General features: G+C 46.1%; 1 pseudogene; it reads left to right on the top strand.

Annotated features, from left to right (window-relative positions):
• The first annotated feature begins 12,913 nt into the window (after window positions 1–12,913).
• LOC147957656 (pentatricopeptide repeat-containing protein At1g11290, chloroplastic-like) lies at window positions 12,914–24,939 on the top strand (annotated as a pseudogene).
• Window positions 24,940–26,134: the final 1,195 nt, after the last annotated feature.

The following is a 26,134-nucleotide window of genomic DNA, read 5'->3' as shown; positions in this document are numbered from 1 at the left end:
GAGTCGAAGGCGCACAGCCATCATCGTCCCTCCTTTACTGGAGATGGACAAATCTTGTTATAGTAGACAGTCAGGAATTCCTCGTGCTAAGGCCCTATAGAACCAGCATACTAGGAGTAAAGTGGAGCTATTACCCACCACTATTGTTAAGCTGCAACCTATAATGTATTTCCTAGTAGTGTAGAGTAGTAATCATCACAGATGAAGAGAGTCGTAGATACAAAGGATCGAACCTAAACACACGAACAAAGACTAGGTTCAAACAGATCCCCTGAAGACCAACACCGATGAAATCCACGAGATCCGACGAAAACACACCTCCACATGCCGTTCGATGATGCTAGATTCACCATTGGGGTGGGGACCATACGTGGCAGATATTATTCCTACAGATTGACATCGTCGCCGTTTCATAAACTCAACCAAGACATTGAACCTAAAAAGAATGAGAGCAGGTCACCTCCTGCCGTAGCCGGGGGGGGGGGGGGGGGGGGGGTAGGTCCTGCACACCTCCATGGCCCAAAGGACATCGGAGGCGTGTCAGATTGGCGGCAGCGGGAGGAGGAAACAATAGAGAAATCTAATCGATGGTCATGTTTTTGTCTTTCACAGACTTTTGCTTATTTGTACTAATACTAACTCTTTGTCAGATGGGTTGGGTGGTCATGAGACCGTCCTTACAATGGACTATTACTTCCTTTCTCTGTCACAATCGTGGGTTAACATCATTTGATTGGACCCTAGTTTTTGTTTCTTTTCAATTAATTGACTCCTCAAAAGGATGTGTACTGATTAGCATTTCTGGACAGTTGTTCTCGTCTCAAGAACTTGGATCACGATAATGGTAGGGTAAGATCTGTTACAGTCACTACTCGCGTGATGTGAAGAAAATTGATTAATCATTGGACATATCAACTTGATTTCTCCACCTAGGCGCAAGCTTTGGCCTCACAAGTCCTTCTACTTCATGATTGGAACATAATCAAACTGGCTTTGATCCCGGGTCTATTTGAAATTGAAATGTTAAAAACATAAATAAGTATATTTTGATCTACTGGGTGCAATATTTTTTTTTGAAGGTCACCGGGGGAGGGCTAAGCGGGGGTGTGATGCAATATATTTTGAAACTAAAACACATCACATGCACCATATACAGTCATTATTTATGAAGGCCTTCAGGACAAAATATCTCACGCATAGATCCAGGATAAATATTTATTTCCAGCACCACATGAGTGGCTGACAATGCTTACATATATAGCAACACCAAATGAGGGGAGTCTCTCCATGCTTCACGGGTTATTTTAACGCATTTCTCCCATACACCAACTGCTTGAAAACAACAATGCAAGGTAGCAAACAGAAAGTTAGTTTAAGAATAGGAGACATCGGGCAAAGAATACCTAGGCTGGCCTAAATACCCTATACTCGTAATGGTCAAGAAACATGAACATTCCCTTGTGCACGGTCACCTCCACCAAACATTTGTTTTATTATCAGTTAGTATTCATAACTAGTTTGTGCACCGGGCTCTAAAAGCAGCGCTGAACCATGCTTAAAGAAGTTCTCGCTCCATGCGGTCAATTTCTCTCCATAGTGAACCCGGAGCACTTGCACGCAATTAGGCATTAAGGTATGGCCGTCATACTATTGGAGGCTTGAACTTTGGGGTCCTCACAGGAGAAGATGATAAATATCGACCTGTGCTTTGGCGGAAACGTCTTACCCGATCTAGGGCGACGTGACACATGTTAAATAGGCAGGCTGCGAACCTGAGATAACGCGTACATGAGTTTGTTTAGATACAACTTGAGGAGAAAGAAAGATAAGAGATAAGCTAGCTAGTAGTTACAACAGAAGATATCCTATGTGCCTAGCTATCTCGAAGATATTCTCAACCTCCTGTACGCCTCCAATACGTGACACATTCATGTGTTTAACACCCTCCCTTAATCACAACTTGGTCAAGTTGAGATTACATTTGAAGTCTTCAAAACTCCGTACAGGCAATGCCTTTGTAAATCCATCTACAACTTGACCTCTAGAGTGCACAAACCGAATGTCAAGTTGCTTCTAAGCAACCATTTCTCTGACAAAATGAAAGTCAATTTCTATATGCTTTGTTCTAGCATGAAAGACTGGATTTGCAGAGAGATAGGTGGCATCAAGGTTGTCACACCATAGGCATGGAGCTTGTGTGATTTTCACACCAAGTTCTTTCAACATAGACTAAACCCATATAATCGCTGCTGTAGCATTTGCTAATGTTTTGTATTCTGCCTCTGTGCTTGATCTGGAGACAGTGGCTTGTTTTCGTGCACACCATGATATCAAGTTAGGTCCAAAGAATACAACAAACCCACCAGTTGATCTCCTGTCATCCAAGCATCCTGCCCAATCTGAATCATAAAATGCACTGACAAGTGTAGAGGGTGACTTGCTAAAATTTAGACCAATGCTCAAAGTATGTTTGACATATCTAACTATGCGTTTTGCAGCAGTTAAGTGAACAGTAGTGAGTGCATGAAGGAATTGATAAACTTTGTTAACTGCAAAGGAAATGTCAGGTCTAGTAAGGGTAAGATATTGTAATGCTCCCACTAAACTTCTGTATCTTGTGCTGTCCTCTTGATTCAAGAGTGTCCCTTCTGTGAGATATAGTTTTTCTAAACTGGATAGTGGAGTAGGAGAGGATTTACAATCTTTCAAACCAGCCTTTTTTACCAGATCAGTTGCATACTTTTCTTGAGAGAGATGGAGTCCATCTTTGTTTCTCTTTACCTCAATCCCAAGAAAGAAATGCAAGTCTCCAAGATCCTTCAAGGCAAAATCTGCACCCAAGTCCTTTAAGATCCCTGTGATTGCTTCATCAGATGAGCTTGTCACAATAATATCATCAACATAGCTGAGGACAAATATGCATGTGTTGGACTTGTTGTAAATAAACAATGAGGTGTAAGACTTGGAAGGGACAAAACCAAGTGCCTGCATCTTGTGACAGAGACGAGAATACCATGCCCTTGGAGCTTGCTTTAATCCATGTAGTGCTTTATCAATTTTGCACACATAAGATAGAGCACTTTTACTTACAAACCCAGGAGGTTGCTTCATGTACACTTCCTCTTCTAGAACACCATGGAGGAACGCGTTCTGCACATCTAGCTGTCTAATACTCCAGCCCCTGGAAACAACAATATACCGGCCCATCATTGCTCAATGATGGCGAATCAGCGCTGGGAGCCGCGCCAGGGCCCGCGTTGGTGGAGCGAACCGGAGCCCGCCGATTGTAGCACACCGGCTGGCCGCGGTAGCATGCGTCGTCTGAGCCATCCACGCGTCGCCAGTTGGCAGCAGGGGATTGGCGCGCCGCTGGGTCCGCGTCGCGACCACCAAGAAGCGGCCGCGTGTCGCCTGTGGAGACGGGCGCTGCGGCGCGTGCGCCTACAGCCGCAGCCGCACCTGCTGCGCTAGATCCCGAGGGAGATCCCGCGTCTGCTGCAATAGATCCCGAGGGGGATCGGATTTTCCTGACGCCGCGTCGATCCCGAGGAGGTTTTGTCTCCTGTTTATGGAGACATGAGATAATTAAGGGCCGAAGTTTGCTCCGTTTTCTTCATTTTTTTGCCATTTGTTCCTGTTTCTGTCCCTGTTTCATCAACACAAGGCTCATGCAACGTATCGGCAGGATTAGTCAACAAGTGATCATCAATATTGTTCCTCCCTTGATCGCGGCCGATGAGATGTGAAGGCAAAAGAAGAATTTTTATGCGAAGAAACGCACCGGCATTAGGATGAAGATCGGCAAAGGGAAATTGTGTTTCATCAAATACAACATCCCTAGAGATGTAGACACGACCCGTGGAGACATCAAGACACTTGACACCTTTGTGTTGGGAACTATAGCCAAGGAACACACATTTGGTGGAACGAAACATGAGTTTACGTTTGTTCTAGGGACGAAGATTGGGCCAGCATGCGCACCCAAAAACACGGAGAGATTGATAGTTTGGTTTTTCATGGAGAAGTCTTTCTAGTGGTGTTTCATTGTTGATGACATGACTTGGAAGGATGTTTAGGAGGTGGACGGCTGTGAGAAAAGCCTCATCCCAGAATTTGAGAGGCATGGATGCTCCTGCAAGAAGAGCAAGGCCAACTTCAACTATGTGACGATGTTTTCGTTCGGCTGAGCTGTTCTGCTGGTGGGCATGAGGGCATGATACGTGGTGTGATATGCCAAGGGTTTGGAAGAAGGAGTTTAACTTCTCATACTCCACCCCCAGTCTGATTGGACAACAATGATTTTGCTATCGAACTTGTGTTTAACAAGAGCTTGGAAGTTTTGAAAAACTTGAAACACTTTGGATCTATGCTTGAGGAGATAAATCCACGAGAATTTACTAAAGTCATCAATGAAACTGGCGTAGTAAGAGTGTCTACCAACCGAGGTGGGTGCCGGGCCCCAAACATCGGAAAATATAAGTTGCAATGGCTTGGTAGAAACACTAGTGGATATAGGATACGGTAATTGATGACTTTTAGCTCTTTGACATGAATCACAAATAGTTTCATTGTATCGCTCACCAACAAGCGGGAGCTTATTCTTCCTAAGTAGTTTTTCAACTAAGGAAAATGAAGCATGTCCTAATCTATCATGCCACCGTGTTGAAGAAAGCTTGGCAACACCATAGACTTGTTTATTGAATCTTCCACGCACCGAAATCAACGGATAAAGCCCTCGAACACATCTACCTCGATAGAGGATTTTCTTCGTTACCTGATCCTTAATCAAAAAGAAATAAGGGTGAAACTCGAGGAAGACATGATTATCTAAGGCAATACAGTGAACGGAAAGAAGACTTTTGGCGGCACTAGGAACATGCAAGATTTTATTGAGATGAATATTGCGACTAGGGGTACTAAATATTGAATGACCAATGTCATTTATCCGCATACCTTCTCCATTGCCTGTGTGAATTTGGTCCTTTCCACGGTATCTTTCCTTCATAGTGACCTTCTCAAGTTCATTAGTGATGTGATTGGTGACGCCGCTATCAACATACCAGTTTGTGTCGATGTCGTAGGAGCCATCCGCCGCCGCAGCGATCTTGTCATCATCTTGAGAGTCATCCTCATCCTCATCATAGCGGTACCAGCAGTCTTTCGCAGTATGGCCTAGCTTGCCACATATTTGACAGCGAGGCGAGTCTGTACGAGTGCGGCCAGATCCACTGCCGCCGCGGCGGCGGCGGCGAGACTTGTTGTTGAAGCGCCCGCCGTTGTTGCCGCTGCCACCAGAGCGCCCCCTGCCACGGGAGGAGCCATGAGAGCGTGCACCACCACGCTCGCGGGTTGCAGCGTTTGCAGACGACTTGAAGGAGTTGCCGCCCGTGGAACTGCGCCATGCGTTGGTCGAAGTTGCTGAGCATGGTGAAGATCTCATCGAGGGAGGCGGGTGACACACGGGCGTCGAGGGCCGAAACCAGGGGCTGGTACTCCAGATCCAGCCCATGGAGGATGTAGGAGATGAGTTCATCATCCTGGATCAGCTTGCCGGCCGCGGCCAGCTCATCGGCGAGGCCACGCATGAAGGCGAAGTAGGCGGCGGTGGATTGAGTACCTTTCTGCGCGTTGATGAGGGAGGTACGGATGTTGTTGACGCGGCTCAGCGATTGCGACGAGTACGTGCCCGCCAGCGTCGTCCAGAGCGCATGCGCCGTGGTGACCGTGGTCACCGTGACCAGCACCTCCTTGGAGAGGTTGCTCAGCAGGTAGCCGAGCACTTGATGGCCCTCTTGGACCCAGATAGGGTGGAGAGGGTTGGGCACGAACGTCTCCTTGTCGTCCTTGTCCTTGGCGACGAGGAGTTTGGCCGGCTCCGGTGATGTGCCGTCGATGAAGCCAAAGAAGGCGGCGCCACACAGTTGGCGTGTGATCTGCGTGCGCCACATCACGTAGTTCGTGCAGGAAAGCTTCTCGATGACCTGCCCATTGAGATTGGACTGGGCGGCGCCGGAGGAGGAAGACATGCACTGGTAGAAAAAGGGCCTGTTGTCCCGGTTCGTAAGGGCCTTTAGTCCCGGTTCCTGAACCGGGACTAAAGTGTCGATACTAATGCCCTGTCCCTTTAGTCCCGGTTCAATCCAGAACCGGGACTGATGGGCCTCCACGTGGCCTGTGCGCGGAGCCCAGGTAGGAGACCCTTTTGTCCCGGTTGGTGGCACCAACCGGGACCAATAGGCATCCACGCGTCAGCATTTCTGTGGCTGGGGTTTTTGTTTTTTTTGAAGGGGGGGGGGGTTGGGGGTTTTGGGGGGTTAATTTAGGTGTTTCATATATTGTGTTAGCTATCTATAATTAATAGAGATAAGTGTCATCTCTTATGTCCGTGCTTGGTCGACGCTACGTACTATACATACGTATAGAGAGGACTAGACATGCTAGCTAGCTAGTAAGCAAACGAAGGAAACAGAAGATCGTCATGAACATATATGCATACAGAGAGAAGTGATATCGCCCACCTCTCCTTCTCCAAGAGATTGGTCGAACAAGAAGTTCTCGTATATCTATCCGACACTACCGGCTACATATATACAATAATTATCTCTTACAAATATAATCATACGGACTCATGGTCCACATAGTATTCTCCGTCTTCAGCGATCACGTGGTCAAGAAAGAATGCCGCCAATTCCTCTTGAATTGCTCGCATGCGAGCTGGTGCTAGGAGTTCATCCCGCTTCCGAAACATCTAATTTGAAGAAGGGGGTCAATACATATATATATATATGAATGAATGAAAATCAACACAAATGATGGTAATAAAATAAAATTGTGAATGTTGTTATTTACGTACTTCATATTGTTCGTCAGAGTACCCGCCCCGCTCACAGGTCATGTGGCGGATGGACTCGCAGACATAGTATCCACAGAAATCATTCCCTTGTTCCTGCCACAACCACTTTACAAGAAATAGAGGTCAATCAAACTGATAAGAAAGATTGCTAAATGGTATTGATGAAACTAGCACTTGAATCACTAGGAGATGCGCGGAACATGCTACTATAGTACTTACTTTCGGGTGTCTAAATTCCAGCTCCTTCGGCAGTCCCGGAACTTTTCTGGTGAATTTTCTCCAAACCCTGCCGGACAAAGAAAACAATTACTTGATACCAGGAAATGAACAAAGTTGCTGATATGGTGGATAATGATCGATGTAACTTACTTCTTGAGGATTTCAGTCATGTCCGCATACTCCTGGGGATCTTTTCGTTTAGAGTCCAAGACGGTTACTACTCCCTGCTCAAGCCTAATCTCTAGGAGAATATAGTGGAAACTGCACACGCATGCATAACTCATCAATTACATTACTATAACCTGGACTAATATATAAGGGAAACCGAATATGCACAAGACAGTAACACTCACTTGAAGTTGTAAGGAAAGAGTATTATATCTTTGTTTTCATTTTTTTTGAATGATCGTAGCAAGTTGGCCTCGGTATCTCCGGGACGATGTTCAACCTCAGTTGCATCTGTGAGATATGTGTTAACGAACCCAATATCACCGATTTGTCTTTTCTTCAATTCGGCGATCTTCATTCTACATAATATAGTGAGGATAATTATAAATACATGCAATGAAAGAGATGAGCTATATAGAGAGACTTAATGACACAAGTAGTAGTACTTACAGACAGTAGCAGGTGATCGTTGTTTTATCGAGGGCCAATTGATTGAAAAATTGATAGAACTCCTCAAATGGAATAGGCAACAGTTCAATTCCAACGAGGTCATGCTCCGGTTTAACTCTCGTATACAAATTACTCCTCCCCCCAGACTCTCTGCAGATTTTCAAGTACCAATCATGTAATCTTCGCATCATCGTTGTTAAAGATTTTTCATCTTTGACGAGATGCTTCCCGTACTCGCATCTGTGTATCTGCACCTCCATGGGATCATAATGTACATCATCAGGCAGGTAATCGTCAACATTGCCATAACCGGGCACCATCCTCGGATCAACGATGTCGCTAGGCACCTTGAGGGGGGGGCACGATTGCTTCGCTTGTTTGCCGAGCTGGGCAATTTGTTTCCCAGCTGCTCGTCATTCTTTCAGCCTTTGATCAGTGACTGTACTTCCCGACCGCTCCGCTTCAGCCCATGTCTTTGCAATAATGCGCTCATAGTTGCCTTTCGGCGGAGACTTGGGTGGTTTTGCCAGGGCAGCCAGAGTGCGCTTCACTTTCACCGGATCTACCTTCTCCTCCGGAGGTGGATGTCTCTTTGCTTTCAACCCTTGAAACCAGTCATCCACTTCGGTTCGCGCGATCTTCGCGTTCTCCTCCGGGGTCCTCTCATATGGTAACTTCTATGGACTCTTCAGAGAAGGACCGAATCTGTATGTCCTCCCGCCTCTGGTTGTACTGCTAGACGGCGGCCGAGCAGACGAAGCGGTTGTCTTCTTTACATGCTTACGAGGCGGAGGAGAAGGACTACGACGCGCCGGAGCAGCTGCTGGAGCGGCGGTGGGTCTCTTCCGCCCTTGCTGACGAGGCGGAGAAGGAGGAGGCTGGCTGCTCGAGCGCGCTGGCGCAGGCGGACTGCCGCCACGCGCCGGAGAAGGAGCCGGCCGAGGGCCCTGATCATCACTCGCCGGAGGAGGAGGCGGTGGAGGAGGCGGAGTGTCCTGACTCGCCGGAGGAGGAGGAGGAGGCGGAGGCGTCCAGTTCGGAAGGTTGATGAGCTCCTTCCGCCATAGGCATGGAGTCTTCAGAGTAGACCCCAGCCGAGTCTCCCCTTCACTGGTAGGATGGTCAAGCTGGAGGTCCTCAAATCCCTCCGTTATTTCATCCACCATCACCCTAGCATATCCTTCTGGAATCGGCCGGCAGTGAAAAGTTGCGCCGGGTTCAGTAGGATAAACAGAGCCAACAGCCGCCTTGACCTTCAAATTCATCCATTGCGTCATAAGATGGCAATTTTGAGACTCCGTGATAGCACCCATGGGATAGCTGGCAGGAGCCGTCAAGGCATGCTCCGGCTGAAGCAGCTCGGTGGAAGCAATGCTGCTTCTGCGCTGAGATGGCGGGGTAGCTTCGGGGGAAGCTTTGGCAGTACGTTTGCTGCGATTTGCTTCTTGTTCCTCTATCGCGTCTACCCTTGCTTGCAGCGCCTGCATTTGGGTCTGCTGCACTTTTTTCCTCCTCTCATGGGATTTTTAACCGCCTGCGTCCGGAAACACAACCTTCCACGGAATGGAGCTTGGCGTGCCTCGTGTCCGTCCAGGGTGCTCAGGATTCCCGAGGGCCATTATGAGCTCGTCGTTCTCTCTGTCTGGAAAGAACTTCCCTTGCTGCGCTGCTTTGATATACTGCTTAAGCTTCCTAATTGGTATGTCCATTTGATCGTTCGTCCAAATGCACTTCCCTGTTACAGGGTCCAAGGTTCCGCCAGCCCCGAAGAACCAAGTCCGGCAACGGTCTGGCCAGCTAATTGTCTCTGGTTCGATCCCTTTATCTTCGCAGCATTTTGCTTGTTTGTCGCCGACATCTTCTTACTCTTTTCCGATGTCTTGTGGGCCAAAAATGCGGGCCAGTGATCTCTGATCTTCTCATATCTGCCCTTGAATTCTGGTGACTCATTATTTTGGACAAACTTATTCAGCTCTTTCTTCCACCTCCTGAATAGTTCTGCCATCCTCTTAAGAGCAAAAGACATGATTAATTGCTCTTTAACTGGGTTCTCTGGATTATCCTCTGGAGGTAGGGTGAAATTTGACTTCAGCTCAGTCCAAAGATCATTTTTCTGCATATCATTGACATAAGACACCTCAGGGTCTTCTGTAGCCGGCTTAAACCATTGCTGGATGCTTATCGGGATCTTGTCCCTAACCAGAACCCCGCACTGAGCAACAAACGTGTTCTTTGTTCGGATGGGTTCAATTGGTTGGCCGTCGGGCGCGATTGCTATGATCTCAAACTTTTCATCCGAGCTCAACTTTTTCTTTGGGCCTCGTCTCTTTACCGAAGTTGTGCTCGATCCAGAGGGCTAGAAAAAAGAACAAAGACTTAATTAATATGTGTACATACCAAAACAATGAATGCATCAATCAGCTAGTCAGCACAGGCTTAACTAATATATATACCTGGCCAGACTCGGTTCGGTCACCGGAGCCGTCATCACGGTCTCCTTCTTGCACCGGCATTGGGTCACCGGAGCCGTCCTCATGTTCTTCTTCTTGCACTGGCATTAGGTCACCGTAGCCAGCTTCTTCACCCTCTCCTTCCAGACCATCGGTGTCGTTGAGAAACAACGAGACAGCATCACTTCCTTCTGCGATTATGTCCCTCAACAACGCTTCTTTTGCTTCGTCTCGGGCGATGTCCATAGTTTCTACAAATATTTACAACATGGCAATTATTATTCAAACATGACACATGGATATATTAGTGCCAAACGTAGAACTAGCTACCTAATCATAGTAAGGAATCATATATATTAATTAGTGGCCTCGACGCTGCTTCTCTAGGGTTTGGGGTGGCCTCGACAACGCTTCAAGGGTTTGGGGTGGCCTCGAGAACGCTTCAAGGAGGGGGTAATATCGACCCCCCCCCCATGTGTTGAAGCTATCGGGAGGGGGTATATATCGACAACGACGACACTACATCTATATGTCCCTCGACGACCCTCGTTCCCGATAAAAAAAGAGGAAGAAGAAGAAAAAAGAGAGGAGAAGAAAGAATAGAGGAGAAGAACTCCTCTATTCTTTCTTCTCCTTTTTTTTTCTTCTTCCTCTTCTTTTTTTATCCTCTTCTTCCTCTCATGGTCGAGAGGATCGCCGAAGGTTCGGGAGGTTGCCTAGTGTCAAAGGATTCAACAAAACCATGTCTTCATCATTAGGCGAAAGTAACAGGTGCATGATGGTATGAAGCTCTCCAAAGTTATTTTGGAACGGAGTCCTAGATAGGATAATTCGCTTTTTGGTACAAAGTTCAGCAAGAACCTTCCAAATATCGTTATTTGGAAGGCCTTTGCTAAAATTCATACAAAAAGGCAAATTATCCTATCCGGGACACCATTCCAAAATAACTTTGGAGGACTTCGTCATGCCTTGATTACTTCCGGCTAATGATGAAGCCATGGATTTCTTCAATACTTTGACACTAGGAAATCTCTCTCTCAACCCCTCGGCGATCCTCGACCCCTCGAACCCTCGACGACCCTGGAACCCTCGACCCCTCGGTGATCCTCTTCTTCCTCTCATGTTCGAGAGGATCGCCGAGGGGTCGGGAGGTTGCCTAGTGTCAAAGGATTCAACAAAACCATGTCTTCATCATTAGGCGAAAGTAACAGGTGCATGATGGTACGAAGCTCTCCAAAGTTATTTTGGAACGGAGTCCTAAATAGGATAATTCGCTTTTTTGTACAAAGTTCAGCAAGAACCTTCCAAATATCGTTATTTGGAAGGCCTTTGCTGAAATTCATACAAAAAGGCAAATTATCCTATCCGGGACACCATTCCAAAATAACTTTGGAGGACTTCGTCATGCCCTGGTTACTTTCGGCTAATGATGAAGCCATGGATTTCTTCAATACTTTGACACTAGGAAATCTCTCTCTCTCTCGACCCCTCGGCGATCCTCGACCCCTCGAACCCTCGACGACCCTGAAACCCTCGACCCCTCGGCGATCCTCTTCTTCCTCTCATGTTCGAGAGGATCGCCGAGGGGTCGGGAGGTTGCCTAGTGTCAAAGGATTCAACAAAACCATGTCTTCATCATTAGGCGAAAGTAACAGGTGCATGATGGTATGAAGCTCTCCAAAGTTATTTTGGAACGGAGTCCTAGATAGGATAATTCGCTTTTTGGTACAAAGTTCAGCAAGAACCTTCCAAATATCGTTATTTGGAAGGCCTTTGCTGAAATTCATACAAAAAGGCAAATTATCCTATCCGGGACACCATTCCAAAATAACTTTGGAGGACTTTGTCATGCCCTGGTTACTTCCGGCTAATGATGAAGCCATGGATTTCTTCAAGACTTTGACACTAGGAAACCTCTCTCGACCCCTCGGCGATCCTCGACCCCTCGAACCCTCGACGACCCTGAAACCCTCGACCCCTAGACGACCCTGGAACCCTCGACCCTCGATCCCTCGACCCTCTACCCTAGTTCCCGACCCTCGACCCCTCGGCGATCCTCGACACCCTCGTTCCCGATAAAAATTAAGAAGAAGAAGAAGAAGAAGAAGAAGAAGAAGAAGAAGAAGAAGAAGGAGAAGAAGAAAGGAATAGCTAGAGGAGAAGATCGAAGAAAAAAATAAGAAAAAAAAGAGGAGAAGAAGAAAGGAATAGTGGAGAAGAAGAGAAAATAGAATATATTCTATTTTCTCTTCTTCTCCACTATTCCTTTCTTCTTCTCCTCTTCTTTTTCTTCTTTTTTCTTCTTCTTATTTATTTATCCTCTTCTTCCTCTCCTCTTCTTCTTTCTAAGTCATGCTTATATACACAGAGTATTGGTCCCGGTTCGTACCCCTCTCGACCCCTCGTCCCTCTCTCGACCCCTCGACGACCTTCGTCCCTGATAACATTTTTTTCTCCCCTCGACCCCTCTCGACCTCTCGTCCCCCTCTCGACCCCTCATCATCATCTATCACCCCCCTCGTTTTCTTTAGCATATATCCATGAACAAAAAAATAATTCATATATAGAAAAAATGCTATATGAACATACATACATATGAGCATATACAGAGAGCATATACATAGCCAAATCCATATACAGAGAGCATATACATACATACGTACATACATATGAGCATATACATACATACATAGCCAAATCCAAATACATATGAGCATATACATACACATATGAAAAAAATTATCACACACAGAGAGCAGCGGCGGCGGCGGCGATGGTCAGAGCGACAGGGATCGATGGGAAGGGGCAGGGAGCTCACTGGGGGCGCGACGGGGAGGAGGCCAGGGACGGGGAGGAGGCCGGCGACGGCGCGGGGGAGGTCGGCGACACGGCGCGAGGCGACGGGGAGGGGGCCGGAGATGGCGCATGCAACGACGAGAAGGAGGCCGGCGACGGCGCACGCATCGACGGGGAGAAGGCCTGCGGCGGCGCGGGGCGACGGCGACGGGGAGCGGGCGACGACGGGCTCGGGGCGGCGACAACGATGACGAACGGCCTGGCGGCGTCGGGGGCGAATGGGAGCGGTTGGCGAAATTTTCACAAGTGCTACCTTATATACCCAGAGCAATGGTCCCGGTTCATGGCACGAACCGTGACCAATGCACACCATAGGTCTCTTTTCAGCAGCCGAAAGGGCGGGAAGCAAAGGCCTATGGTCCCGGTTGGTGGCACCAACCGGGACTAAAGGGGGGCATTGGTCCCGGTTTGTGCCACGAACCGTGACCAATGCCCCCTTTAGTCCCGGTTGGTGCCACCAACCGGGACCAATGGCCTTGTGCTGCCCCGCGCCCAAAAGTTTAGTCCCACCTCGCTAGTTGAGAGGGCTCGGGAGTGGTTTATAAGCGCTGCTGCGCCCACCCTCCTGAGCTCCTCTCAACTGCAGGCTTTTGGGCCTAATCTGTTACTGCAATGCCTGTGGGCCTACTGGGCCTGCTGCGGGCCTGAATCCTGGCCCATGGTAAGGTTTCTAGTCGTATTCAGGCCGTGGTGGCCCAGTAGGTGGCATTTTTTTGTTGCTTTATTTATTTTTATTTTGTTTTTTGCTTTATTTTTAATTCTTTATGCTTTTAGTTTTAGAAAAATTATAAACTTTTTGTTAATGCCATTAGTTTTCAAATTTGAAAACACTTTTTTTGTTTTTTTGTTTTCTTTGTTGCTTTATTTATTTTATTTTGTGATTAACTTTACTATAAAAATAGTTTTTTCCTGTTTTTTTTTATTTTTTTCATTATTTATTTTCTTTTGTTTTTTGCTTTAATTTTTAATTCTGTTTGCTTTTAGGTTAGCAAAATTATAAACTTTCTGTTAGTGCCATTAGTTTTAGAAAAATTATAAACTTTCTGTTAGTGCCATTAGTTTTCAAATTTGAAAACACTTTTTAGTTTTTTTGTTTTCTTTGTTTCTTTATTTATTTTATTTTGTGATTAACTTTACTATAAAAATAGTTTTTTCCTGTTTTTTTGATTTGTTTTTTGCATTATTTATTTTCTTTTGTTTTTTGCTTTAATTTTTAATTCGGTTTGCTTTTAGGTTAGCAAAATTATAAACTTTCTGTTAGTGCCATTAGTTTTAGAAATATTATAAACTTTCTGTTAGTGCCATTAGTTTTCAAATTTGAAAACACTTTATTAGTTTTTTGTTTTCTTTGTTGCTTTATTTATTTTATTTTGTGATTAACTTTACTATAAAAATAGTTTTTTCCTGTTTTTTGATTTGTTTTTTGCATTATTTATTTTCTTTTGTTTTTTGCTTTAATTTTTAATTCTGTTTTCTTTTAGGTTAGCAAAATTATAAACTTTCTGTTAGTGCCATTAGTTTTAGAAAAATTATAAACTTTTTGTTAGTGCCATTAGTTTTCAAATTTGAAAACACTTTTTTAGTTTTTTAGTTTTCCTTTTTGCTTTATTTATTTTATTTTGTGATTAACTTTACTATAAAAATAGTATTTTCCTGTTTTTTTGATTTGTTTTTTGCATTATTCATTTTCTTTTGTTTTTTGCTTTAATTTTTAATTCTGTTTGCTTTTAGGTTAGCAAAATTATAAACTTTCTGTTAGTGCCATTAGTTTTAGAAAAATTATAAACTTTCTGTTAATGCCATTAGTTTTCAAATTTGAATAGTTAAAATTTGAATTCTTTGAAAATTATTTGAATCACAAGTTTGTGATTAACTTACTAAAAAAATGAGAATAGACGCGCTTATAGAGAAAACTTGATGCACTTCGTGTACAAAATGGACAATCACTTTCAAATGAACTCTGAAAAAGTTGAAAGTTGGGATGGTATCATAATTTCACCCACATAGCATGTGCATGTACAAAACGGACAATGGTAGCATGTTCGTGTGTTACAAAGTTGGCATGGTATCATCATAATAGTTGCGGGAGAAAGTCTTCACTTTTTCTTCGCTTGTGTCATTTGCTTATTGCGCCGTAACCATGAATAATCTTTATTGTTTATCAGGATGCTTGGGTCAGCCTTGACATTGAAGGTAGGAATTTCATGAAACTTTTCATAATCTTTAGACATGTCTGTCTTGCCGTCCACTCCCAGGATGTCCCTTTTTCCTGAAAGAACTATGTGGCGCTTTGGCTCATCGTATGATGTATTCTCTTCCTGATGTTTTCTTTTTCTCGGTTTGGTAGACATGTCCTTCACATAGAAAACATGTGCCACATCATTGGCTAAGACAAACGGTTCGTCAGTGTACCCAAGATTTTTCAGATCCACTGTTGTCATTCCATACTGTGGGTCTACCTGTACCCCGCCGCCTAATAGATTGACCCATTTGCACTTAAACAAAGGGACCTTAAAATCAGGTCCGTAGTCAAGTTCCCATATGTCCACTATGTAACCATAATATGTGTCCTTTCCGCTCTCGGTTGCTGCATCAAAGCGGACACCGCTGTTTTGGTTGGTGCTCTTTTGATCTTGGGCGATCGTGTAAAATGTATTCCCATTTATCTCGTATCCTTTGTAAGTCAATACAGTCAAAGATGGTCCCCTGGACAACAAGTACAACTCATCACAAACAGTGTTGTCACCTCTGAGACGTGTTTCCAACCAACTGCTGAAAGTCCTAATGTGTTCACATGTAATCCAGTCGTCGCACTGCTCCGGGTGTTCGGAGCGCAGACTGTTCTTGTGTTCATCGACATACGGGGTCACCAAGGTAGAGTTCTGTAGAACAGTGTAGTGTGCTTGAGACCAAGAATATCCGTCCCTGCATATTATTGAGTCTCTTCCAAGAGTGCCTTTTCCAGTCAGTCTCCCCTCATACCGCGATTTAGGGAGACCTATCTTCTTAAGGCCAGGAATGAAGTCAACACAAAACCCGATAACATCCTCTATTTGATGGCCCATGGAGATGCTTCCTTCTGGCCTAGCGCGGCTACGGACATATTTCTTTAGGACTCCCATGAACCTCTCAAAGGGGAACATATTGTGTAGAAATACGGGCCCCAGGATGACAATCTCGTCGACTAGATGAACTAGGACGTGCGTCATGATATTGAAGAAGGATGGTGGGAACACCAGCTCGAAACTGACAAGACATTGCGCCACATCACTCCTTAGCCTTGGTACGATTTCTGGATCGATCACCTTCTGAGAGATTGCATTGAGGAATGCACATAGCTTCACAATGGCTAATCGGACGTTTTCCGGTAGAAGCCCCCTCAATGCAACCGGAAGCAGTTGCGTCATAATCACGTGGCAGTCATGAGACTTTAGGTTCTGAAACTTTTCCTCTGGCATATTTATTATTCCCTTTATATTCGACGAGAAGCCAGTCGTGACCTTCATACTGAGCAGGCATTCAAAGAAGATTTCTTTCTCTTCTTTCGTAAGAGCATAGCTGGCAGGACCTTTATACTGCTTCGGAGGCATGCCGTCTTTTTTGTGCAAACGTTGCAAGTCCTCCCGTGCCTCAGGTGTATCTTTTGTCTTCCCATACACGCCCAAGAAGCCTAGCAGGTTCACGCAAAGGTTCTTCGTCACGTGCATCACGTCGATTGAGGAGCGGACCTCTAGGTCTTTCCAGTAGGGGTAGGTCCCAAAATATAGATTTCTTCTTCCACATGGGTGCGTGTCCCTCGGCGTCATTCGGAACAGCTAGTCCACCGGGACCCTTCCAAAGATTACGTAGTGTAAATCATTGACCATAGCAAGCACGTGATCACCGGTGCGCATGGCGGGCTTCTTCCGGTGATCTGCCTCGCCTTTGAAATGCTTGCCTTTCTTTTGACATTGATGGTTGGTCGGAAGAAATTGACGATGGCCCAGGTACACATTCTTCCTGCATTTGTCCAGGTATATACTTTCAGTGTCATCTAAACAGTGCGTGCATGCATGGTATCCTTTGTTTGTCTGTCCTGAAAGGTTACTGAGAGCGGGCCAATCGTTGATGGTCACGAACAGCAACGCCTTAAGATTAAATTCCTCCTGTCTGTGCTCATCCCACGTACGTACACCGTTTTCATTCCACATCAGTAAAAGTTCTTCAACTAATGGTCTTAGGTACACATCAATTTCGTTGCCGGGTTGCTTAGGGCCTTGGATGAGAACTGGCATCATAATGAACTTCCGCTTCATGCACATCCAAGGAGGAAGGTTATACATACATAGAGTCACGGGCCAGGTGCTGTGATTGCTGCTCTGCTCCCCGAAAGGATTAATGCCATCCGCGCTTAAAACAAACCATACATTTCTTGGGTCCTTTGCAAACTCATCCCAGTACTTTCTCTCGATTTTTCTTCACTGCAACCCGTCAGCGGGTGCTCTCAACTTCCCATCTTTCTTTCGGTTCTCACTGTGCCATCGCATCAACTTGGCATGCTCTTCGTTTTTGAATAGACGTTTCAACCATGGTATTATAGGAGCATACCACATCACCTTCGCAGGAACCCTCTTCCTGGGAGGGCTCGCCGTCAACATCACCAGGGTCATCTCGTCTGATCTTATACCGCAATGCACCGCATACCGGCATGCGTTCAGATCCTTGTATGCACCGCGGTAGAGGATGCAGTCATTAGGGCATGCATGTATCTTCTCCACCTCCAATCCTAGAGGGCATACGACCTTCTTTGCTGCGTATGTACTTTCGGGCAATTCATTATCCTTTGGAAGCTTCTTCAATATTTTCAGTAGCTTCTCAAATCCTTTGTCAGCCACAGCATTCTCTGCCTTCCACTGCAGCAATTCCAGTACGGTACCGAGCTTTGTGTTGCCATCTTCGCAATTGGGGTATAACCCTTTTTTGTGATCCTCTAACATGCGATCGAACTTCAGCTTCTCCTTTTGACTTTCGCATTGCGTCCTTGCATCGACAATGACCCGGCGGAGATCATCATCATCGGGCACATCGTCTGGTTCCTCTTGATCTTCAGCAGCTTCACCCGTTGCAGCATCATTGGGCACATCGTCTGGTTCCTCTTGATCTTCACCAGCTCCCCCCGTTGCAGCATCACCGTATTCAAGGGGCACATAGTTTTCATCGTAGTCTTCTTCTTTGCCACCTTCCATTATAACCCCTATTTCTCCGTGCCTCGTCCAAACATTATAGTGTGGCATGAAACCCTTGTAAAGCAGGTGGGAGTGAAGGATTTTCCGGTTAGAGTAAGACCTCGTATTCCCACATTTAGTGCATGGACAACACATAAAACCATTCTGCTTGTTTGCCTCAGCCGCATCAAGAAACTCATGCACGCCCTTAATGTACTCGCGGGTGTGTCTGTCACCGTACATCTATTGCCGGTTCATCTGCGTGCATTATATATAATTAAGTGTCCAAATTAATAGAGGTTCATCATCACATTAAAACCAAAGTGCATACATTGTTCTCATCTAACAACATATAGCTCTCCAGAGCATCTAATTAATTAAACCATACATTGAAACTATGTAAAACATTTTAATGCGAAAACAAATGCGATCATAATCGCAACCAAGGTAACAATTGATCCAACGGCATAATGATACCAAGCCTCGGTATGAATGGCATATTTTCTAATCTTTCTAATCTTCAAGCGCATTGCATCCATCTTGATCTTGTGATCATCGACGACATCCGCAACATGCAACTCCAATATCATCTTCTCCTCCTCAATTTTTTTTATTTTTTCCTTCAACAAATTGTTTTCTTCTTCAACTAAATTTAACCTCTCGACAATAGGGTCGGTTGGCATTTTCGATTCACATACATCCTAGATAAATAAAATCTATGTCACGTTGGTCGGCATAATTTTCATAAACAATAAATGAACCAATAGTTATAAAGATAATATACATACCACATCCGAATCATAGACAGGACGAGGGCCGACGGGGGCGGATACCAAAACCATCGCACTATATAAGATGCAATAATAAATGTAAGAAAATGATACAAGTATCTATCTAAACATACAAGTAAGAATATTTTTCCTTTCAGAAAGAAGATAAGAACAAGAGGCTCACCACGGTGGTGTCGGTGATGAGATCGGCGCGGGTGATCGACGGCGGTGAAGACGGGAACGGGGCGTGACGGACCGCTAAATCTAGACAAATCTCGAGGAAAATGGAGCATGGAGGTCGAGCTTCGAGAGTAGAAAGCTTAAGTAGTGTGGCTCGGACATTCCATCGAACACCTCATGTGCATAGGAGGTGAGCTAGAGCACCACAAAGCCCTCTCCCCCCTCGGCCAGAGAAAAACAGAGCACTGGGGTGCTCTGCTCGCGAGCGAGGGGTATATATAGGCACCTCATTGGTCCTGGTTGGTGACATGAGCCGGGACTAAAGGGGAGCCTTTGGTCCCGGTTCAAGCCACGAATCGGGACCAATGGTGGTGGGCCAGGAGCGAGGCCCATTGGTCCCGGTTCATCCCATCAACCGGGACCAAAAGGTCTAGATGAACCGGGACCAATGGCCCACGTGGCCCGGCCGGCCCCCTGGGCTCACGAACCGGGACCAATGCCCACATTGGTCCCGGTTCTGGACTGAACCGGGACTAATGGGCTGACCCGGCCTGGACCAAAGCCCTGTTTTCTACTAGTGATGGTTTTGGCACAGATGGAGTCGATGGAGCTAGATGGGAAGTAGGAAGGCTCTGATTACCATGTGCATTGGCGGAAACGTCTTACCCGATCCAGAGCGATGTGATGCGTGTTAAATAGGCAAGATGCGAACCTGAGATAACACGTACAGGAGTTTGTATAGATACAATTTGAGGAGAAAGAAAGATAAGACATAAGCTAGCTAGTAGTTACAACAGAAGATATCTTATATGCCTAGCTATCTCGAAGATATTCTCAACCCCTGTACGCCTCCAATACGTGACACATTCGTGTGTTTAACACGACCCACTGTGTTCTGGTTCCTACTGATACGGCTTCTGCTTCTTACAATCAATGAGACGCGAACAATGGTCGTCGCAACTGGCCTCTATGATCAAATTGATCCATACTCCACCGAGTTCCCCTGTCGAGACACGGAATCGCACACACTGCCGGTAGCAGGATAGCCTGACAACCAGATCAAATAAGTCGTCTTAGCCTTGGACCATGGTTTTATGTCCTAATCAACCTTAATTTCTCCGACCTGTCTTTTAGTTTCATATTCAAATTAAGCTTGCTGTTGTGAGTACATAATTAATTGATTTATTTGTAGTTTATCTTTGATACAATGTCATACTGCCACACCATACTACAGGATTTAATTCTGAATTCTGAATAATAAATCCAATAGATTGTAAATATTAAAAGCTATCACTCTTGCTATTTTATTTAAAAACTTTATTAGAAAATAATCTTGAGTCAAATTATTTCTGTTACTCCTTTCGTTTCAAAATATTTGTCGTGGTTTTAGTTCAAAATCACAACAAGTATTTTGGAATGGAGGAAGTACCTTATAAATTGGAGTTGAAGGTGGTGGTGCTAAGTTCACTCCTCATTCCACCCCCAATTTTTCTCATCTATCTAGAACTCACCGGACCTTGGGATTGGGAAGAGTTCACTCGCCACTCCACCCTTGGAGGAGTTCACCCCCTCCCCCACCAGACCCTCCTGGTTTCGAAGAGTTCACCCCCACTTTATCCCAACATCTCTCGTCCATATAGAACCCATCAAACCGCTCAAGTTTCAAAAAGATCAAAAATAATGCAATTATGGAGCCTCGTAACTCACACCTGCCTATGCTTCCAATTCAATCAGAGCAGCAAGAGTGACACCTCACTCATGTTTCGAAGGAAAAATATTTCAAAAGGTCTCAGCCAACCAATCCGCCAATTAATTCATTACCTGTCGTGGCTCATCCCAATTCCATGTCCTCTGTCCGGCCCAACTCCTAATTCCAGTCATCCCAACTCTCAATTTTCAAAATTTAGCCATGACTTTTCTGCTACAAATCTTGCACTAGTGTTGCCATGGCCCTGCAGTTATGCAAGTGCAGTCTAGCCAGTTTGCTTGGATTTCTCTTCACGGTGTTTGCAAAGTGCATTTGGTTGTCATATACTACTAATCCAATACTCTGGCGAACTATGTGTTGCTATGGAACCTGCACCTGCCACCCTAATGATAGATAGTGGGATTGCTTCTTCCCCTGTGCTGGTGGCCTCGGCGTCTCCTTCTCCTTCTTCCTCTCCTTCCCCTTCTTCCTTCCGAAATCAATTGAACCAAATTGCACTTTCAGGCGACTAACGTGCAGCTAAACTGTTAAATTCTTTTCCCAATATTATCTTTAATTCCTTCGTTTTGGTAAGGTTAACGGCAACAGCTCGAAGAAACACAGTGGAGCTATCGTTGTCTACGTGACTATGCTCATCAATGTTCATCATACATAACTCTTCCGTTCCTTGGTCAACCCCAACCTGCACAATATCCATTTTAGACGTGGGCAGCAGAAGAAGGCATGATTTATACTCTCGCAGTCACACAGTATAAAAGGGCATTGCGAGGAGAGAGGCGTTTTGGAGGCCGAGTTCCATGGAGGCCTTTATTTTTGAAAAATTCAAATTCAAACTTTAATGGTTCAAAAAAATCTGAAAAAAATATGCATGTATGTAAGGATGTAATCCACATGTGTATCAAAATTCATAATGAAATACCTTGAGTTGCGACCTATATAAAAAGACAAATTCATGGCCTGAGAGGATGAATAGTATGTGTTAAATAGCCTTAGTTTTGTCTTTTTTTGCATAGCTCTTATTACAATGTATTTTGAACTGAAAATTTACACACAGGTGTGTTATGCCTTCATGTATATCTATATTTTTTCAGAATTTTTTGAAATATAAAAATATGAATTTCGATGAAATTTAAATTTTCAATTTGGAGGCCTCACTGGAGGCCGAGCTCCAAAAGGGATTTCTGCATTGCGAGCTCCTTTGCATATGGCAACTGGCAAGAACGCGGTAACAAGAATTGCACCCAGAATAGTTCTCCAGCAATGATTTTTTTCGAAATGACAGGATTCCTGCATTCATTAAAAAGAAAAGAGTTGGTTAGTTAGTTAGGAAAAACCGAGCAGAAAACTAGACTGCCTAATTAATTATGAAAAACCAGGCGAAATCTTCACAACCGCTAAGCGGCACATATAAGAAAGCACACACGCATCCCACTCCAGAAAAGTCCTTGCCAAGACATCACACATGTGTCATTGTCATCACTCTTCCCCTAGAGGCGTCAATGCCATTCCTAAACTCTGAGCAAACTATTCCGACCTAACCGTAGGCGATCGTGGACTCAACCAACACCATAGCGGACGCGTGAAGTTGTATAAAGATTTGTGCCAAAACTCAGCCACCTGTAGCCAGACAGCGCACCTCCGACTCTGATGAAGAACTCTGAAAGACAAAATCAAGCATGGTTGGCGCCACGGAAGATCAGCTACAGCCGGTCATCGCATACCATAGGGCCCCGCCACGCAGCTTCAAATCTAAAACAAACAAACTAAGGCAAAACCACGAACACGCCCAAGAAGAGTTGATTACCGCAACCAATGCCACGTTGCCGACATTGCTTCCACCATCATGTTGCCACAGAAGTTGTACGCTACAACCGCCGCAAAACCACCAGTCCCTCTTGCCGATGCTGAGCTCCAAGATGATGCCCCCAGGAGGGGAAACGACAAACCAAAGGACCGCCATCGTTCGATCACAAGATCACGGGTTTCCCCTGGAGAGGCCACACGATGGCTGGAAACGTGTGGCAGGGGTGTGGCAACAAAGCAGCGATGCCTCCAGAAAGATCAACGACGGGCACAACTCATGCCATTGGTAGTCATGAAACAAGGCTGAGACGGAGTCTTCACCCAAGCCCCCACACCACCTCGGCCGCACATCATCTCGCACCGGCTCCGGCAAAGCCCACCAACCGCCACCACCATCGAAGCTGCTCTTCGACGAAGCGGCACCGAGAGCGTCGCAACCAACCACAACTCGCGGAGACCACCAACAGTCAACCTCCAACACGAGGGCCCACCAACCACCTCTGCCACCACCACCGAACATGCCACGTTGCAGCTGACGTAAGCCACCCGCAGCTCACGGAGGCCATCGGCCGCACAGGCTTTGCCTGGCGATGCCGTTCGGCGGAGGCGAGAGGAGGTGGGTTTGACGCTGGCGGCGGTGAGCCGTCTGATCGAAACATGTGGATAAAAGGATGATCGAACGGATAAGGAGGCGGTCAACGCGCTTGTGCAGTCGGGTGAGAGCAAACGGTTTTGCAATCCGAAAAAAAATATAGCAAGGCAGGAAAGATGCTGTGCTCGGCCTCATCGCCGTCCCCTTCCACCGCCAGCCAGTCGACCACCACGCGTGCCTGAGGTCCGTGGCCGGGTGCTCCAGCCTGCAGGGCGCGCTCGGCATTGGTTACTATGCTTTCCTCCAGGCCAGCGTGCGTGTCCGCTTCCGGCGCCGTCCTCCAAACCTTCACCTCGCTCAAGCACTGCGTGGCGCGCGCAGACCTCGCGACCGACTGCGCCGTCCACGGGAATCTCGTGGCGCAGGCCCTCGCGTCCACACCATTGGCGGCTGGCGAACATGCACACCAAGCTCCGACGCGTGTAGGGTGTTCGACCTTATGCCCGTCGGGGACCACGTCGCTCGGAACACGCTCGTGGCCGGGTACACACTGAACGGGATCGCCGGGCCGCCCATTGAGATTGTTGCTTGGATGGAGGAGGTGAACGGGCAGCGCCCTGACTCTGTCAACCTCGTACACGTGTTTGCGGTCCGCGGTAGCTTCGACGAGCTCATGAATGTATCCATGGTGATCCTTGACGTGTAATGCAAGTGCGGGGCGGTGGAGGTGGCGAGGGCAGTCTTTCTCGAATGCCGATGAAGAACTCCGTGTCTTGGAGGGTCATGATCAACAGGTATGCTGAGAATGAGGATGCCACCGAGGCTCTGGCCCGTTTCAAGAGGATGGTGGGGGAGGGCGTGGATGTGATGGATGTGTCTGTCTTGGCAGCATTGCATGCTTGCGGGGAGGTTGGGTATCTTTACGAGGGGAGGCGTGTGCATGGGCAACTTGTGAAGATTGGATTGAAGTCAAATGTTTCGGTGATGAACGCGCTGATCAGCATGTTGTCCGAATGCATGAGGGCCGACCTTGCTGCCCAGCTGTTTGATGAGTTGCGCTACAAGACACGGATCTCCTGGAATGCCATGCTGGTGCAGGCACAATGGAATGACGATTGACGAATGATGCCATGAGGCTCTTTTCTAGGATGCAGCTGAAAATTGTTAAATCTGATTCGTTCACTCTCGTCTGTGTCATTCCTTTACTTGCAGACATTTCAGATCCATTGCAAGAAAGATAGTATCCATGTATACTCTTGTCAGGATGCACCTCAGGATGGTTATATTCTGACAGCCCTTATTGACATCTACGAAAAATGTGGCCGTGTCGGTATAGCTCGGAGTCTCTTTAACTCAGCAACGGAGAGACATGTTATCACATGGAATGCTATGATCCATGGGTACGGCTTACATAGTTTTGGCCAGGTCGCAATTTCTGGCACAGTGCCCAACGAGACAACACTCCGTTCGGTCCTCTCGGCATGCAATCATGCTGGTTTGGTTGATGAAGGACAGAAATATTTTGCAAGTATGAATAAGGACTATGGGCTTGAACTTGGGATGGAGCACTATGTAGTATGGAACCACAGTGGATCGAGTATTGTGCAGCTCAAAAATGAGATTCATACCTTCTATTCAGGAAGCACAAATCACCAGCAGGCAAGGGATATATTTATGCAAGGTTAGCTAAGCTAATAGAAGAGATCAAACCTGTTGGATATGTGCCAGATACTGACTCGATACATCATGTAGAAAATTGTGTCAAGGCTAAGTTACTCAACACCCACAGTGAGAAGCTTGTGATTGCATATGGGCTCATTCGCACTGCTCCCGGTACAACAATTCAAATAAAAAGAACCTCCAAGTCTGCAACGACTGTCACAATGCAACCAAGTTATATCTGTAGTGACATGACGGTAAATAATCATGAGAGATATTCAACGATTTCACCATTTTAAGGACAGTAAATGTTCATGTGGAGACTACTGGCAGTGAAGTGTTGAAGGCAGTCTGACTCTGAATATGGATTCTGAGATGTAGAACTTCACACAGCTAATATACAAGTAAGACTATAAGATCAGGTTACCAAACTATTAGGTGGACTTAAATAAATGTCACATATCCTAAGGTAATTGCTGAATTTTATCTGTGGCACACCGCACACATCATGTACAATGGCAGTCTCTACAAATGATTTTCTGTTCCTGATGGTCAGACTTTTAGTGCTTGATGAAGCTATGTACCTGGGGTAGGGGCACGGACCGTCCAAAGAGTCCTATGCAAGGACATCCCTAGAAGAAATCACCTATCAATCGACTTGAAGGTACTCCACTCGACAGGTTCAAGACACTCGACCAAGAAGCTACCACTCGACCATGAAGCTAATCACTCGACTGCCAGGAGACCTACAGTCACTCCGTAGGCAAACGGTCAGCTGTTAAGTAGTCTTCATGGTCATTATAGCGCTTTATTAGAGGCGTTACCAGTAACGCCCAATCTTAAATGTACTTTAAACCCTGCATTACTGAGGGCAGGAAGGGGCCGGCGAACTCTATATAAGCCACCCCCCTCCTCAGTAGGAAGGGTTCGCACCCCTGTAATCCATACACGCATAATCCAGTCGACCGCCTCCGGGCTCCGAGACGTAGGGCTATTACTTCCTCCGAGAAGGGCCTGAACTCGTAAACCTCGCGTGTAACAACTTCCCAATAGCTAGGATCTAGCCTCTCCATACTCACCCTCCTACATCACTGTCAGAGTTAGAACCGCGACAGTTGGCGCCCACCGTGGGGCCGGAATCTTAGCGCTTAATTGGAGAAGTTGCGATCTTTTCCGATCCCTTTGATCATGGTTTCTTGCGGAGTTTTGGTGGAGGGCCGCG

Source organism: Triticum urartu, chromosome 7A, assembly GCF_056163025.1.
Source record: "Triticum urartu cultivar PI428250 chromosome 7A, HENAU_Tu73, whole genome shotgun sequence".
Taxonomy (NCBI): Eukaryota; Viridiplantae; Streptophyta; class Magnoliopsida; order Poales; family Poaceae; genus Triticum; species Triticum urartu.
This window is presented reverse-complemented; position numbering and strand designations above follow the sequence as displayed.